The sequence below is a fragment of the Microcaecilia unicolor genome, chromosome 8 (assembly GCF_901765095.1).
Source record: "Microcaecilia unicolor chromosome 8, aMicUni1.1, whole genome shotgun sequence".
In the NCBI taxonomy this organism is placed as follows: domain Eukaryota; kingdom Metazoa; phylum Chordata; class Amphibia; order Gymnophiona; family Siphonopidae; genus Microcaecilia; species Microcaecilia unicolor.
The window spans coordinates 164,937,367-164,953,232 of NC_044038.1; the positions used below are offsets into that span (position 1 = coordinate 164,937,367).

The 15,866-nt window shown below is 47.0% G+C and overlaps 1 protein-coding gene across 3 annotated transcripts in view; it reads right to left on the bottom strand.

The window, feature by feature from the left end:
- The window catches only part of CNOT6 (CCR4-NOT transcription complex subunit 6), a 119,444-nt gene that overhangs the window by 46,369 nt on the left and 57,209 nt on the right, over positions 1-15,866 (bottom strand). The gene's annotated exons all lie outside the window — the stretch shown is intronic.

Genomic DNA, 15,866 nt, shown 5'->3' on the forward strand with positions numbered 1-15,866 from the left:
ATACTCAATTCTATAGTAGTCAAATTTAAAATTTGAGGTTCTTAATAAATATCATTTATGACTGCATTGGTAACATTCTTAAAATGTACAGGACTCCACATGTTGGAATTTTGCATTTGGAGTCTTTTTTTTTTTTTAACATTCCATTAGTTTATGCTTTACAACCACTGAAACATATGCTTACTATACCTTTGTAGTAGCAGCGTTTGTTCTGCTAAAACCCCTTTAGGAAGATTTACGAGTTCAGCATTTCTGTCTTTAGACAGGTTAAAGGCTTTCCCTTTCTCATCCATGCATCACTTGGTTGTCATCCCTTTCTGGATGTAATTCTGATTTTCTTTTTTGGCTTAAGTGGCCCCAAATGTTCAAGAGCTGTTTTTGTTATCTTTAATGTGAATTTGATATCATCTTGTTTTATTGGGATTTTGTGTTTGTGATTATGAATGTAAATTTTACCTCAGTAAGAATGGTTGACATTACGTGCATTAACTTTAAATACCACAAAATTTCCTAAAATGTAACTGACAAGCTTGATGATCTTCCAGAATCACAGTATTCTAATGTAAAAATATGATCAAGAGATGCTAAACTTTAGAATGCCTGATAAGAGTCAGAGTTTATATATATTTATAAGCTTTACAAAAGATTGACTAAAAGTACTAATATCTTGGTTCAAAAGGAGTTCTAATTGCACAATTAACCCCCCTATCAATTAAAAAAACAACCAAAATACAAAACAAACCACCACACACACAGCATCTCCTTGCTTTCTGAAGCTTGGCAATGATCAATTAAACATGTCACCTTGGAAGTCAGAACACAGTATCGTTAAAATGCATAGATTAACTTAAACTGTTCATCTTCTATAAAAGCAATCTTATTGTTCCAGGTTTCACATTAAGCAGCACAATATGCCTGAATTAATGATCTACTGCATACGTTATACAGCTAGTGCTGCATGGAGTAAGTACTCCCATCTGGATAGTAACACTACTACCTACAACAGTGTTTCCCAAGTCTGGCCTGGAGAACCCCTTGGCCAGTCAGGTTTTCAGGATATCCACAATGAATATGCATGAAAAATGTACATACAATGGACGTAGTGTATGCAAATAAATCTCATGCATATTCATTGTGGATATCCTGAAAACCTGACTGGCAAGGGGGTACTCCAGGACCAATTTGGGAAACATGACCTACAAAAAGTCACTGGAGAACAGTTAGGAACCAGTCCCAGTTCTTATGAAACAGGAGAGTAAATCTTGTGAACTTTTGTTTTGTTATTGCTTCATTTACTTTTAATCTTATGTTTTCACAAGATGTGATCTTGGGCAAGTCACTTAAACCCTCCTCTGCCTCAGGTACAAATTAAAGGGTCCTTTCACTATGGTAAGCTACTGGATTTAGCACACTAACAATTAGTGTATGCTAAATGCCATGCAGCCCATTATATTCCTATAGGATGCATGGCATTTAGCACATCTTAATAAAAGGACCCCTTAAGATTGTGAGCCCTCCAGGGACAAAGTGCTTACTGTATTTGAATGTAAACTGATTTGATAGCTTTCTGGCTTACAGGCAGTATAAAAATAAATAAATTAAAACAAAGAATTGGTTCACACCATATCCCTCCAGACATTGTCCTCCACTTCCACTCTTCCTCTGTAGCTCAATGGTGACCTCACCCAGCCCCAGCAGCCATTACTGCATTTAATGGTGTCCACTCAGTTTCTTTCCAGCTGTGCAAAAAGTCATATTTTCTTATAGATTTACAGAAAATTGAAGCTTAAAGCATATGTGAATTCCAAAATAATGTTTTTATGATCTACAAACTGACCATAGTAGGAACATAAGTGTTGCCATACTGAGACAGACTGAAGGTCTATTAAGCCCAGTATCCTGTTTCCAACAGTGGCCAATCCAGGTTACAAGAACCTGGCAAGATCTCAAAACAGTAAAACAGATTTTATGTTGCTTATCCTAGAAATAAGCAGTGGATTAGTGGATTTTCCTCAACGGACTTTTCTTTTAGGAAGTTATCCAAACCTTTTTTAAACCCTGCTAAGCTAATTGCTTTTACCACATTCTCTGGCAACAAATTCCACAGTTTGATTAGTAAGCTCGACTCAGGAGAGAGACCTTGGGGGGGTTGGTCTCAGAGGATCTGAAGGTGAAGAAACAATAGGACAAGGCCATGGCCAGAAGGATGCTAGGCTGCGTAGAGAGGGGCATAACCAGCAAAGAAAAGCTACGAAAATGGTATGGGATTTGCTTTGCAAACCGTACTAGGAGAGACTTGCTGACCTATACCTTGGAGGAAAGGAGAAACAGGGGTGATATGATACAGACGTTCAAATATTTGAAAGGTATTAATCCGCAAACTAACCTTTTCCGGAGACGGGAAGGCGGTAGAACTAGAATTGAGGTTGAAGGGGGGTAGACTCAGGACTAATGTCGGGAAGTATTTTTTCACGGACAGGGTGGTGGATATATGGAATGCCCTCCCGCGGGAGGATGGTGGAGATGAAAACGGTAATGGAATTCAAACATGCGTGGGATGAACACAAAGGAATCCTGTTTAGAAGGAATGGTTCCGTGGAATCTTAGCAGAGATTGGGTGGCGACGCTGGTAATTGGAAACAAAACGGGAGCTGGGCAGACTTCTACGGTCTACGCACTGATCGTGACTGAAGAGACAGGGATGGGCTGGAGTGTAAATTTTAAGGGGCTTCGATGTTAGCTTCAGAACTTAGTACAAGAACAGTACTGGGCAGACTTCTATGGTCTGTGCCCTGAGAAAGGTAAGGACAAATCAAACTTGGGTATACATATAAAGTATCACAAACCATGTAAAATGAGTTTACCTTGTTGGGCAGACTGGATGGACCGTACAGGTCTTTATCTGCCATCATTTACTATATGTTGAATGAAGAAATATTTTCTCTGATTTGTTTTAAAATTTACTAAATCGAAATCAGTCATTGTACAGCAACAGCTAAACAAGTTTTGAACACTTTCTAATAAGTCAAAAATGTATAATGCAGAAAAAAAAAAATCCATTCAAGTGCAATTAAATAGCACACTGGCATTCCTTCGAATGAAGTAACATTATAAAAAGTGAAAGGTTGAGATGCAGTTACTATATGTGAACCTCAATTGTGTACAGGTCATCTAAGTCTGAAAAGAGATGTCCAAGTTGGGATGTTCACAGTTTGCACCATGTTTTACAAAAGACTTGCTAAATTGGGCGCCTTGTGTAAAATACGTATAATCAATCCTGAAACCTCACCACACTCATACCTCTACTCACAAAAAAAAAAAATGTATACCATATGTTTTTTGTTATTATATATTGCCCTTTAGCTCCTCGTTGTTTCCTTCCAATGTTTCAACGTTCTTTTCCATTGATATATTCCTTAACGATACTTTGATTTTGTCTCGTATAACTCTTCACAATGTAATTCATAACCGAATTGTAACAAAATGTATTTCCATCATTCATAATGTATTGTAAGCCACACTGAGCCCGCAAAAAGGTGGGAAAATGTGGGATAGAAATGCAATAAAGTAAATAAATAAAGTTGTGGAAAAACATGCATGTATTTGGTAAGTACAGAAATAAGTGATTTTACGAAACACATACCCCCTTCAAAAAATGGTTTCACTTGAGTCTTTGAACATGTAAGCATTGGCATTTACGCATGTAAGCAGTGGATTTTGCTAAACTGCCCATCCAAAAGGGAACCAAATGAAGAGCCAAAGTCCAAAATAATTCATATACAATTTTAAGGTCTTCCTAAACCACACCCAGAATACACCCCCTTCAAAACTGGTGTATGTCAGATGCATACACGTGCAAAGTTTACTTTTAAATAGGCATTAAGCACGATTTTAAAAAAATGATACCTTTATTGGACAAACTTAATACATTTTTTTGACTAACTTTTAAAGGCAATACCACCATCTTCAGGTCAGATATGAGAAAAAGATGACAAATATCAGAATATTTAAGAGAAACAAAAAAGCACTCCACTGACAGTCTCAGATAGAAAGGTAGGAGTTGAGGATGGGGGTGAGAAACAAAGAGAGATGTATGGGTGATCAGAAGATGACAAAGCTGTATAATTTTATGGTTTATAATGCGATAGGAAATCCAGATTTTTGTTAGGTCCTTTCAGGTGGGTGTCACAATATGTCATCATTTTAACGTCAAAGGTCTTACATTCCTGGACTATTCTGAAATTGCCCTTTAGTATTCTGATGCAGTGTTCTGCTCTTGCAAAGTGCTCTCCCACTGAGGTGTCACCCTGGTTAGTTTTGTGGTGGCTAATGTGGTGCATGGGTAAGTTAATTCTTATCTTAAGCAACTGGCCTGTCTAGAAACCAGTTTTGCTGGAAGGTCTAAAATGTTTACCTGTCTACAGTGGAATACTTACAGTGAACTCCAAAATAGCGGTTTAATTTCCTTCCAATGTATTTCACTGGAGAATAAATTAGTTGCTATGATCAATCTTCTTAATGCCAAGCCTAACCACTGAGCAAAAGCTCAATAAAAACAGCACTATAATCAGAGAACACTATACTCTGCCTTTATCTACAAACGCATGAAGAACTGAACCATAAAAAGAAAGGTAAAATTATGTATCATACCTGATAATTTTCTTTCCATTAATCATAGCTGATCAATCCATAGACTGGTGGGTTGTGTCCATCTACCAGCAGGTGGAGATAGAGAGCAAACTTTTGCCTCCCTATATGTGGTCATGTGCTGCCGGAAACTCCTCAGTATGTCGATATCAAAGCTCCATCCGCAGGACTCAGCACTTAGAGAATTACACCCACAAAGGGACACTCTGCCCAGCTCACCACCGCCGAAACGGGGGAGGGGAATTAACCCAGCTCATCCCCACACAAGTGGGGGAGGGGAATCCGTCCAGCTCATCCCCGCGGAGCGGGGGAGGGACACCACACCCGCCGATGCGGGGGGATCTGGCTTATCCTGCAACCGCAACCGCGGGAGGAGCTGACTGACCCTAACACCGCCGAAGCGGGAGGGGTACAAAGCTGCCCCACAGCCGCACGAAGCGGGAGGGAGTGCCGGCAGAATTTAAGTCTCAATCCAGCCCCGTAAAACGGAGGGGAGAGGAATGCAGCAGCTCACTGTAACACAAACTCGTCTCAACTCTTGAAGAATCCAAGTGAAAAAACTTGAACACGAAGTCCTCCTGAAGTAACTGAAGACTAAACTTGAACCTAAAAATTCAACCAGAATATAAACAGTACAGATATCTGGGAGGGGCTATGGATTGATCAGCTATGATTAATGGAAAAAAAATTATCAGGTATGATACATAATTTTACCTTCCATATCATCAAGCTGATCAATCCATAGACTTGTGGGATGTACCGAAGCAGTACTCACCCAGGGCGGGACATTGAAATCCCTGACCTCAACACTGAAGCTCCAAACCGGGCCTCCGCCCGTGCCGCCACAGTCAAGCGGTAATGCTTGGAGAATGTATGGGCCGATGCCCAAGTTGCCGCCTTGCATATCTCCTCCAAGGAGACGGACCCGGCCTCTGCCATCGAGGCCGCCTGAGCTCTAGTGGAGTGAGCCTTCAGCTGGATAGGTGGCACCTTCTCTGCGGCCACATAAGCCGCTGCAATGGCTTCCTTGACCCATCTTGCCACTGTAGGCTTAGCAGCCTGCAGACCCTTACGAGGACCTGCAAACAGGACAAACAGATGATCCGATTTCCGGAAATCATTGGTCACTTCCAAGTATCTGATGATGACTCGTCTCACATCCAGATATTTAAGAGCAGAGTATTCCTCTGGGTAGTCCTCCCTACGAAAGGAAGGGAGACAGAGCTGCTGATTCACATGGAAGCGAGAAACAATCTTGGGCAGGAAGGAAGGCACTGTGCGAATAGTCACTCCTGCCTCAGTGAACTGCAGAAAAGGCTCTCGACATGAGAGCGCCTGGAGCTCGGAAACTCTTCTGGCTGAAGTGATAGCCACCAAAAAGACTGCTTTCAACGTCAGGTCTTTCAGAGATGCCCTCGACAAGGGTTCAAAAGGCGGCTTCTGTAATGCTCTTAGCACCAGATTGAGATTCCACGCAGGCACCACCGAGTGCAGAGGAGGGCGCAGGTGATTAACTCCCTTGAGAAAACGCACCACATCTGGCTGCGAAGCCAGGGAAGCACCCTTCAGGCGGCCCCTGAAGCAAGCCAGGGCCGCTACCTGGACTTTAACGGAACTGAGCGACAGGCCTTTCTCCAGACCTTCTTGCAGGAATGCCAACACTGAAGAAATTGGAGCAGTGAATGGAGAAAATGAGCCTGCTTCACACCACGCTGCAAAGGTACGCCAAACCCTGGCGTAAGCAGTAGAAGTAGAGCGCTTCCTCGCTCTCAGCATAGTGGCGATGACCTTGTCTGAGAAACCCTTCTTCCTCAGACGCTGCCGCTCAATAGCCAGGCCGTAAGACCAAAGGGGGAGGGATCCTCCATCACCACGGGACCCTGATGCAACAGGTCCTGCTCCACTGGCAGCCGCAGAGGATCGTCGACTGAGAGCCTGATCAAGTCCGCATACCAGGGACGTCTGGGCCAATCCGGACCCACCAGGATTATCCGGCCTGGATGCTTTGCCACCCGGTCTAGCACCCTGCCCAGCATGGGCCAGGGCGGGAACACATAGAGAAGCTCTTGTGTCGGCCACTGTTGGAGAAGAGCATCTACTCCCAGGGATCGAGGGTCCGTCCTCTGCTGAAAAAGTGCGGCACTTGGCAATTGGCCGATGACGCCATCAGATCTAGGCTCGGCTGGCCCCAGCGCTTCGTGATGTCCAAGAACGCCTGAGCAGATAGCTGCCACTCTCCGGGCTCCAAGGTATGGCGACTGAGAAAGTCCGCCTTGACATTCATGACTCCGGCAATGTGGGCCGCTGACAGCTGTTCCAGGTTCGCTTCCGCCCACTGGCATAGACTCATAGCCTCCTTGGCTAGAGGGGCGCTCTTGGTACCTCCCTGGCGGTTGACATAGGCCACAGCCGTGGCATTGTCCGACAGGACCCGTACTGGCTTCAACGCCAGTACCGGGATGAACTCCAAAAGCGCCAACCGAATGGCTCTGAGTTCCAGGAGGTTGATAGACCACTTTGCCTCTGCAGGAGACCAGAGCCCCTGCGCTGTCCTTCCCAAGCAGTGGGCTCCCCAGCCCGACAAAGAGGCATCTGTCGTGACAACAATCCACTCCGGGGTCACCAGAGGCATTCCTGCAGACAACCTGTCTGTCTGCATCCACCAGCTCAGCGCCTTGCGCACTGCTGGGTCCAAGGGAAGGCGCACAGCATAATCCTCCGACATCGGAGTCCAGCGCTGCAGCAGAGAGTGTTGTAGTGGTCTCATATGAGCCCTGGCCCAGGGCACTACTTCCATCGTGGCCGTCATAGAGCCCAACAGCTGCACATAGTCCCAAGCCCGAAGAGGAGAGGCTACTAGGAACTGGTCCACCTGAGCCTGAAGTTTGACAATCCGATTGTCTGGCAGGAACACTCTGCCCACTTGGGTGTCGAATCGAACTCCCAGATACTCCAGGGACTGAGTCGGGCGCAGCTGGCTTTTTTCCCCAGTTGATGATCCACCCCAGGGAGCTCAAAAGAGCAACCACCCGGTTCACAGCTTTGCCGCACTCTGCATAAGAGGGGGCTCGGATCAACCAGTCGTCCAGATAAGGATGGACTTGTACTCCTTCCTTCCTCAGGAAGGCCGCGATGACCACCATGACTTTGGAGAAGGTCCGCGGAGCAGTAGCCAACCCGAACGGGAGGGCTCTGAACTGGAAGTGTCGGCCCAGGACTGCAAAACGCAGAAAGCGTTGATGGGGAGGCCAGATGGGAATATGCAAGTACGCTTCCTTGATGTCCAAGGATGCCAGGTACTCCCCTGCCTTCACTGCCGCTATAACAGAGCGGAGAGTCTCCATGCGAAAGTGCCGAACTTTCAAGGCCCGATTGACCCCTTTGAGGTCGAGGATAGGCCGTACAGAACCTCCTTTCTTTGGTACCACAAAGTAAATGGAGTAACGTCCCTTGCCAAGCTGATTTTCTGGCACCGGAACGACCGCACCCAGGCGGATCAGATTGTCCAAGGTCTGCTGCACTGCCACAGCTTTGACCGGAGACTTGCAGGGAGAGAGTACAAACCCGTCTCTTAAGGGTCGGCAGAACTCTAGCTTGTAGCCGTCTTTGATGACTTCCAGCACCCAAGCGTCTGAAGTTATTGTGGTCCACTCGCCCAGAAACGAGGACAGCCGTCCTCCAATCTGCACTGGGGTGTGGACCCAGGCCCCGTCATTGGGTACGAGACCCTGGGGGAGGACAGGAGGGAGCACCTCCGGGACGGCGGTCTCTGCGAAAGGAATGCTGCTTGGGGGAGAAGTTCCTCTTGAAGGAAGAGGAGGCAGAAGAGCCCGACTTGCCCGGGTGGTACCGACGGGCTTCCTGAAACCGTCCTCTGGAGGTACCGGGACGAGTACTAGCCCGAGCCCTGACCTCTGGTAACTTCTTGCCCTTAGACGTGCCGAGATCGGTCACAATTTTGTCCAGCTCGACCCCAAAGAGCAGCTTGCCTTTAAAAGGCAATTTCGCTAGGCGGGATTTAGAGGCGTGGTCAGCAGACCAATGCTTCAGCCAAAGCCACCGCCGCGCAGAGATTGTCTGAGCCATGCCTTTAGCTGAGGCCCTCAAGACATCATACAGCAAGTCTGCCAAATAGGCCAAGCCCGATTCCAGGGCCGGCCAATCAGCCCTCAAGGAATGATCCGAGGGGGAAGCCCGCTGCACCAAAGTCAGGCACGCCCTGGCCACATAGGAGCCGCAAACTGAGGCCTGCAAACTTAAAGCAGCCGCCTCAAAGGACGACCTTAAGGCCGCCTCCAATCTTCTGTCTTGGGCGTCCTTTAGGGCCGTGCCACCTTCCACCGGCAACGCCGTTTTCTTAGTCACCGCAGTGATTAAAGAATCCACGGTAGGCCACAGATAGGCCTCACGTTCACTTTCAGGCAAAGGATAGAGGCGGGACATAGCCCTAGCCACTTTAAGGCTCGCTTCCGGAACATCCCATTGAGCCGAAATTAAGGTGTGCATGGCATCATGCACGTGGAAGGTTCTAGGCGGGCGCTTCGTCCCCAGCATAATGGCAGAGCCAACAGGGGCTGAGGGAGAGACGTCCTCCGGAGAGGAAATCTTCAAAATGCCCATGGCCTGCACTAACAGGTTGGGCAAATCCTCTGAGCTAAAGAGCCGCGCTGCAGAGGGGTCATCCGCTCCATCCGAGCGGGGATCCGTCTCCTCCAAGGAATCCGCAAAGGACCGTTGGGAGAACTCAGATACGCTGCCCTCATCTACATCGGAGGAGACAAAGTCCTCCAAGGCCTGGGAATCAACCCGAGGGCGTTTACCTCCGGGGGCCTCAACCTCTTTGCCAGACGAGGGAGCAGGGGCAGCGTTTTGCATAAGGAAGGCCTGATGCAGCAGCAAAACAAACTCGGGGGAGAAACCCCCCAGACTGTGCACTTCCGCAGCCTGGGCTACAGCCCTAGACGCACCCTCAACCGGCGCTCGCAAGAGCGGGGGAGAGACATGCTGCGCATCCAAGATGGCGTCCGGCGCGACACTCCGCGAAGGAGCCGCGCGGGAAGAACGGCGCTTAACTTTAGCCGCTTCTGTGCCGTCGCCCAAATTAAGGGCGTTCATGGCATCAATGTCTCCCACCTCAAGGGCGGCCCAAGAAGAAGCTGTCCGAGCCGCGTGGCCGACCAATATGGCGGAGGCGAGCCGCGGGGGATGGGCGTTTATGGCGGGAAAAACCGCCACACCGGAGGAAGGACCGGGACACTCATCGGTCACGAAACTGTCACCCAACAAGGGCGAATCAGACTAAGACCCCCGCATCCCCTCTGGAAGCGCACACGCGATCCGGGGAGCGACTCTTTGCGCCCTCGCCCTCCGACGCCATGGGCCACGTGGAGACCAATCGGGGAACCCCCTGCCCGCTATAAAAGGTAAAAATTACCTGCTGTCCGCTCCGAGCTGTAACGACCTGGTGTCCCAGTGAGTAGCTGCAATAAACGTTTAAATAAAAGTCGAAATAAACGCCTTTAAGGACGTTCAAAATTTTTTTTTTTTTTTAAACGGAGCCAGCGGGAGGGGGGAGAAAAGGAGGGACCTGGCGCCATCAGGTTTGCACTTGCTCAAGAAGAGCCCTCAACCCCAGGCACTCAACAAAACCTAAAAATTAGGCTTGGAGGCCTTAGCAGAGCTGCTGCTGTGTGTGACCACCACCTGCTGAGATAGAGAACATACTGAGGAGTTTCCGGCAGCACATGACCACATATAGGGAGGCAAAAGTTTGCTCTCTATCTCCACCTGCTGGTAGATGGACACAACCCACCAGTCTATGGATTGATCAGCTTGATGATATGGAAGATGTGATTTAAAAATAATGCATACACTTTACTTGGTGCAATTCTTAAGTTGCTGACATATATTTAACAGAAACCATACCGCTTATAAAGTCTCAAATACATTTTCACTATAACAGAGAAATTCTCTATATTAAAAAAAAGGGTTGTACTGTATCCTTTCTACTTTAGCATAAGCCCCTGCATAAATGTATACAAGTTTTCTGGTATCACCTCCAAGAAGCCTAAATATGCAGATGTGTATGCTGCAAGTGAAGGAAAATTTTGTTATCTGCTGATTTTCTTTCCTTGAGTCATACCAGACCAGTCCAGATGAATGAGTCATGCCCCTCTACCAGCAGATGGAGAACAAATTCTTGCGAGCCTGAGCTCTGGGTGGGTGGGTGGGGGGGGGGGGGTGGGGGGGGAAAGACGAGAACCACAGTCTACAACACTGCTCACCCCACCCCACCCCCATCAAATTGAACAGATATCTTCTTCTTACCTTTTGTCAAGATCATGGTGCTGGCCTAGGGTTGCCAACTGGCCTGTATTCAGCTGACCCAGTCAGTTTTTCAAATTGACAGCACAGTACAGCTGCTCGCTGGTGATGACACTAGCCTGCCCTCAGTGCCCCAACGTAAATCCAACTTGGGAGTCAGTCAGGTCACTCGCCACTCACAGTCAGCTCAGCCTAGAGTAGACCCTCCCTCTTCTCTCCTCTCTCCCTTAAGTTCCTCCTTCTCCCTTGTCCCCTCCTCCCCGTAGGCTAATTTTTATTTATTTTACTTACAAGGCGCTCATTGCTTTAAATTCCAAGGTCCTTCCTCTTCTGGGCTCCAGCTAGCCATGGGACCTCAGCTAGTGGTCCTGTTGATGTAACTTCATTTCTGCAAATGCAGGCTTTATCAGCAGAGACAGCGAGCTAGCCAGTCAGCTAACCTGTGTCAATCATTGCCAGTCCAGACCTGCCACAGCACAGCCTGACACAGCCATGAGCCACAGTGAATCAGTGCCCGCAATGCAGACACAGACCAGCAATTGCTTGCTGCCACATCTCCAGGCTACTACTGTACTTCTGTGGAGCCATGCAGTGCCAATCCAAAAGGCACACTGGTGTAAAAAAAAAAAAAAAAAAAAAGTACAAAACTGCAAATAAATTGTTAATGCCGCAAGCCGTTTATAGTGTAGTGGGTACTGGCCATGCACTGCAGACTGAGGGGTGTTGTTGTTGAGGTCGGTTAGAGACAGTGCACAGTAAAGGTTGGAGGGTGGAACCAGGCTTCCTAAAAAATTGAAGTGCCTCCAATAAAGCACACCCTAGACGTCAAAAAACCCAGTGTTTCTAATAATAGTCCAGGCAATTATTAAAAATACAGTAGGTGCAATCTGGCTGATTTATGGGAAAATTGGTGGTGGGGGAAGACATGTTTTGTTTGATATCTCTGCAATGAACTTACTATCTTTTGCCTCTGAAATATTGGGGGATTACTAAATAATAATTATAATTTTAAAAAAAAAACTTAATGGATACTATTCTGGTATTCACAGCAGGTTACAACCAAACATACACAATTAAATTAAACACAATATGCATAGTGGATTACAACCAAACACATAAAATACTTCTAAAGGGGCTAAGCAGAAGTGCAATATACATCATGATGGGACACACTACCTAGATTACAGAAAGGCACTTATTTTTGAGCATACAGGGACTTACTTCCTTCTGCCACTGCAGGGCAGCATAGGTTCCCCATTGACTCCTCAGTCAGAAAACTGAAATCATCAGATTACAACAAGGGGTGCTCACCACACACCCTTGAAAACTGGCTAGCCCTGCCACTTGTCTTCAGTATGAATGTATAGCCAGGGATTGCTCAAATTCTCCTGTTCAAAGGCAAAAAGGTACAGTTATAGAGGCTTGAAAGTGTTGAGGTTTCTCGCCCTGATTCTTAAGAGAAAAGGCCTTTCCATCTAGGGAGGAAGGTAAGTTCTATACCCCAGGCTATACCTTCCCAGCAGGAGTCACCAATCCTCCTACTTTGAGCCTGACAAAACTCAAGCACCACAGCCTGCCCTGCCAATCCAGAGAAAACAGTCTTAGACCCAATCTGAGTCACCAGGACTAAACCAAAAGGAGAATCAGGCCTCCAGGAAAGCTACTGTAACAAGGCCAGAGAAACCTTTGCAGGAGGTCACCAAAGAACCTGGTTTATTTATTTATTTTATTGCATTTGTATCCCACATTTTCCCACCTATTTGCGGGCTTAGGGTTAGGGTTGGAAGGACAAACGCTACTCTTTTTTTGTTTGTTTTGTAAAGTAGGATTCTGCGCACTTCAGCCCAAGTCCAATAGGATCAAGGTTAGAGAATCCAGCCAAGCATGAGACAAAGCCAGTCGATCACTTTCATTCTCTCAAGCTCAGGAGGCATCTGCTCAGAGTACCAGAGGACTAATGGAGCCCTTGCAATACATGCCAAAGACAATACCAGACAAGAACCACCTGGAGCCTTTGGTAAGTCCCTTGCAACCTACACGTGCCTTCCTACTGAAGATCTAAACCCCAAAGGTGCACTAGAGAAAACATGACAGCCTGCTTCTGAACTATGGCCTTGAGGCCCACAGAGCCATCCAAATGACTCTCCAAACCATCCAAAGTCCCAGCCTCCTAGTCTCTGACAAGGACCACCGGCCTTGTGCCACTAGCCTCTGGAAGACTTCTCAAATCAGCCAGCCTGATGACTGCTGCTCTCCTATATCTACTGGGGACTTCCAGCTCTAAACCTGAGCTTAGCACTAGTCTATGGCCCCCAAACTACTCTGGCCTCCGCAGCCCAAGGAAGCCCGACACCCTACTCCATCCCCATGCCAACACACACCAAAAGAGAGGCTTCCAAAGCAGACTCAAATGTGCCCCTGTACATGGAGCCACCGACCGCAGAACCTGAAAATGGCCCTCACAACAGGATTCAATTTAGCCCTGAAAATGGCACAGTCTTTAAGGGCTGAAGTGGTCTGCAAAATAGTCCAACTCAGAGATAGGTCCCATTTGAACTCACTTCTCAAATTGCTGCCGCTACCACGGCATGAAGGCTCAAGAGCCACAGCCAAGCTGAAATGCCATGCCCTGCACTTTCACGGACACCCAACCTAGTAACATCTTGGCTAAAGTAACACAGGACCTAATAGCCAGCTTCCTCATCAAGCATAAGTTTCCCACCAAAGAAACTATGCATTCAGTTTATGCTCCTCATGCCAAGACAGAGAGGAACTACATCATCTATATGAAGGGAGGAGAAGACTAGTTGCCACCACTCCACTCACCCTTTGACAAAAAACACCTAACACCATTCTTTAAAAGAATCCTCTCCAGCGGTTGAAATGTAGTCGTCAACACAGCCAAATCCGGGCAAAGACAACAGCATTCTGAGCACTGTTCCTTCTAAGCTGAGTGGGAGTCCTCCACCTACAGTCATGCCAGAGGGGGGTGATATTTCACTCATTTTCATTAGTGAGGGACAGGCAAGCTCTGCCCCCCTCTAGTGACAAACATTTTATATTTAAGCACCCCCCCCCCCCCCAACTGGCAGCAACGCAGTTGAAGGACTCCTGCTCAGCTTAGAGGGAACATTTATTATGGGGACATGATGGAAATTCAACCATGTATCTTTGACTGAGAAACTTGTCAAATCCTGGAAGGCTGACATTATTCAGAACTCTCTGAAACTGGATAAAGTCCAAGGAGGGGCCCCTTAGCCCAACAATGGGTAATTTTGTAGTGTCATTAACAGTCACCAGGACACAACCTGTCTCAAACCAGTGCCCTCTGGGTTAGAAGCATTTGTCATCTGGGGAAGAACTATTTTGCCTCCTTATTACCAGAAAGCACAGTGGAACAAAGTAATGCAGCTTTGCTGAAAACTAGGTAGGCCAAGAAAATATCCCTTGTGTGGGTGAAAACAAGCTTTGAAGAAACCTGCCTTGCTGGATCCTGGCCTGGAGACCACAATGGCCCAATACTTAGATTTCTGAATAATCACAACAAGGACTATTTCACTGGCAAATTCCATAGACTAAAGCAGCTCTTCAAATTCTTATCTGTCATCACAATCTGGAGGTACCAGAGCCACCAGACCAATATCACCAACACAAATCCTCTGATGGAGACCTACATGAGATTGCACCAAGTCACTGCCTGGAACCCTAGACTCATCTCTAACTCAGTGACTGCTCTAAGAAATAAGGCCCTCCCTATGGCAGTAGGTCTATCAGTTAACCTGCACCTCCCAGTGCTGATACTGCTGGCTGCTTGCATTTCCTTCTCTTGATGGTGCTGCCATTTCAGGAAGGTGTCAAAACTACTCTCCCCTACAGAATGCTGTCATGGTTTGCCTGAAATGCCATTTCTTGGCGCAATCTGCTGCTATTATGCTGTTCTCAGCATGATCTGCTAGTGCTGCTGTTTGTAACAGCACTCCCAGCACAGCTCCCCAAAACAAGGTCTTCTAATCCAGTGCAGGAGATCCTTCTTCTGCCCACCGTGCTGAAGCTTCTTCACCTCCTACAACTAAACCTCTCCAAAATGCTTCAATGTACCTCATTAGTTTCCTCCTTCCCTCCCTCCAATTAAGTGTGTGTGTGTGGGGGGGGGGGGGGGGGTATATGGGAGCCCCAACGGCACATATGACAGCCAGTTCTTCCTCCAAAATTTAAAGCAGCAATAGGGATGTCTGGAGTGGGAAAGGGATCTGAACTCCCCCAAATATTTCCTTAGGGCATACGGAAAGGTAAGCTAGGATATTTCAACTGTTTAACCTCAACTGTGTACTCAGATCTTTAACTGGGCCCAGGAGCAAGTCCCAGATCAAATCTGATGCTGCTGACTGACCCATCTACAGTGGGGGAAATAAGTATTTGATCCCTTGCTGATTTTGTAAGTTTGCCCACTGACAAAGACATGAGCAGCCCATAATTGAAGGGTAGGTTATTGGTAACAGTGAGAGATAGCACATCACAAATTAAATCCGGAAAATCACATTGTGGAAAGTATATGAATTTATTTGCATTCTGCAGAGGGAAATAAGTATTTGATCCCCCACCAACCAGTAAGAGATCTGGCCCCTACAGACCAGGTAGATGCTCCAAATCAACTCGTTACCTGCATGACAGACAGCTGTCGGCAATGGTCACCTGTATGAAAGACACCTGTCCACAGACTCAGTGAATCAGTCAGACTCTAACCTCTACAAAATGGCCAAGAGCAAGGAGCTGTCTAAGGATGTCAGGGACAAGATCATACACCTGCACAAGGCTGGAATGGGCTACAAAACCATCAGTAAGACGCTGGGCGAGAAGGAGACAACTGTTGGTGCCATAGTAAGAAAATTGAAGAA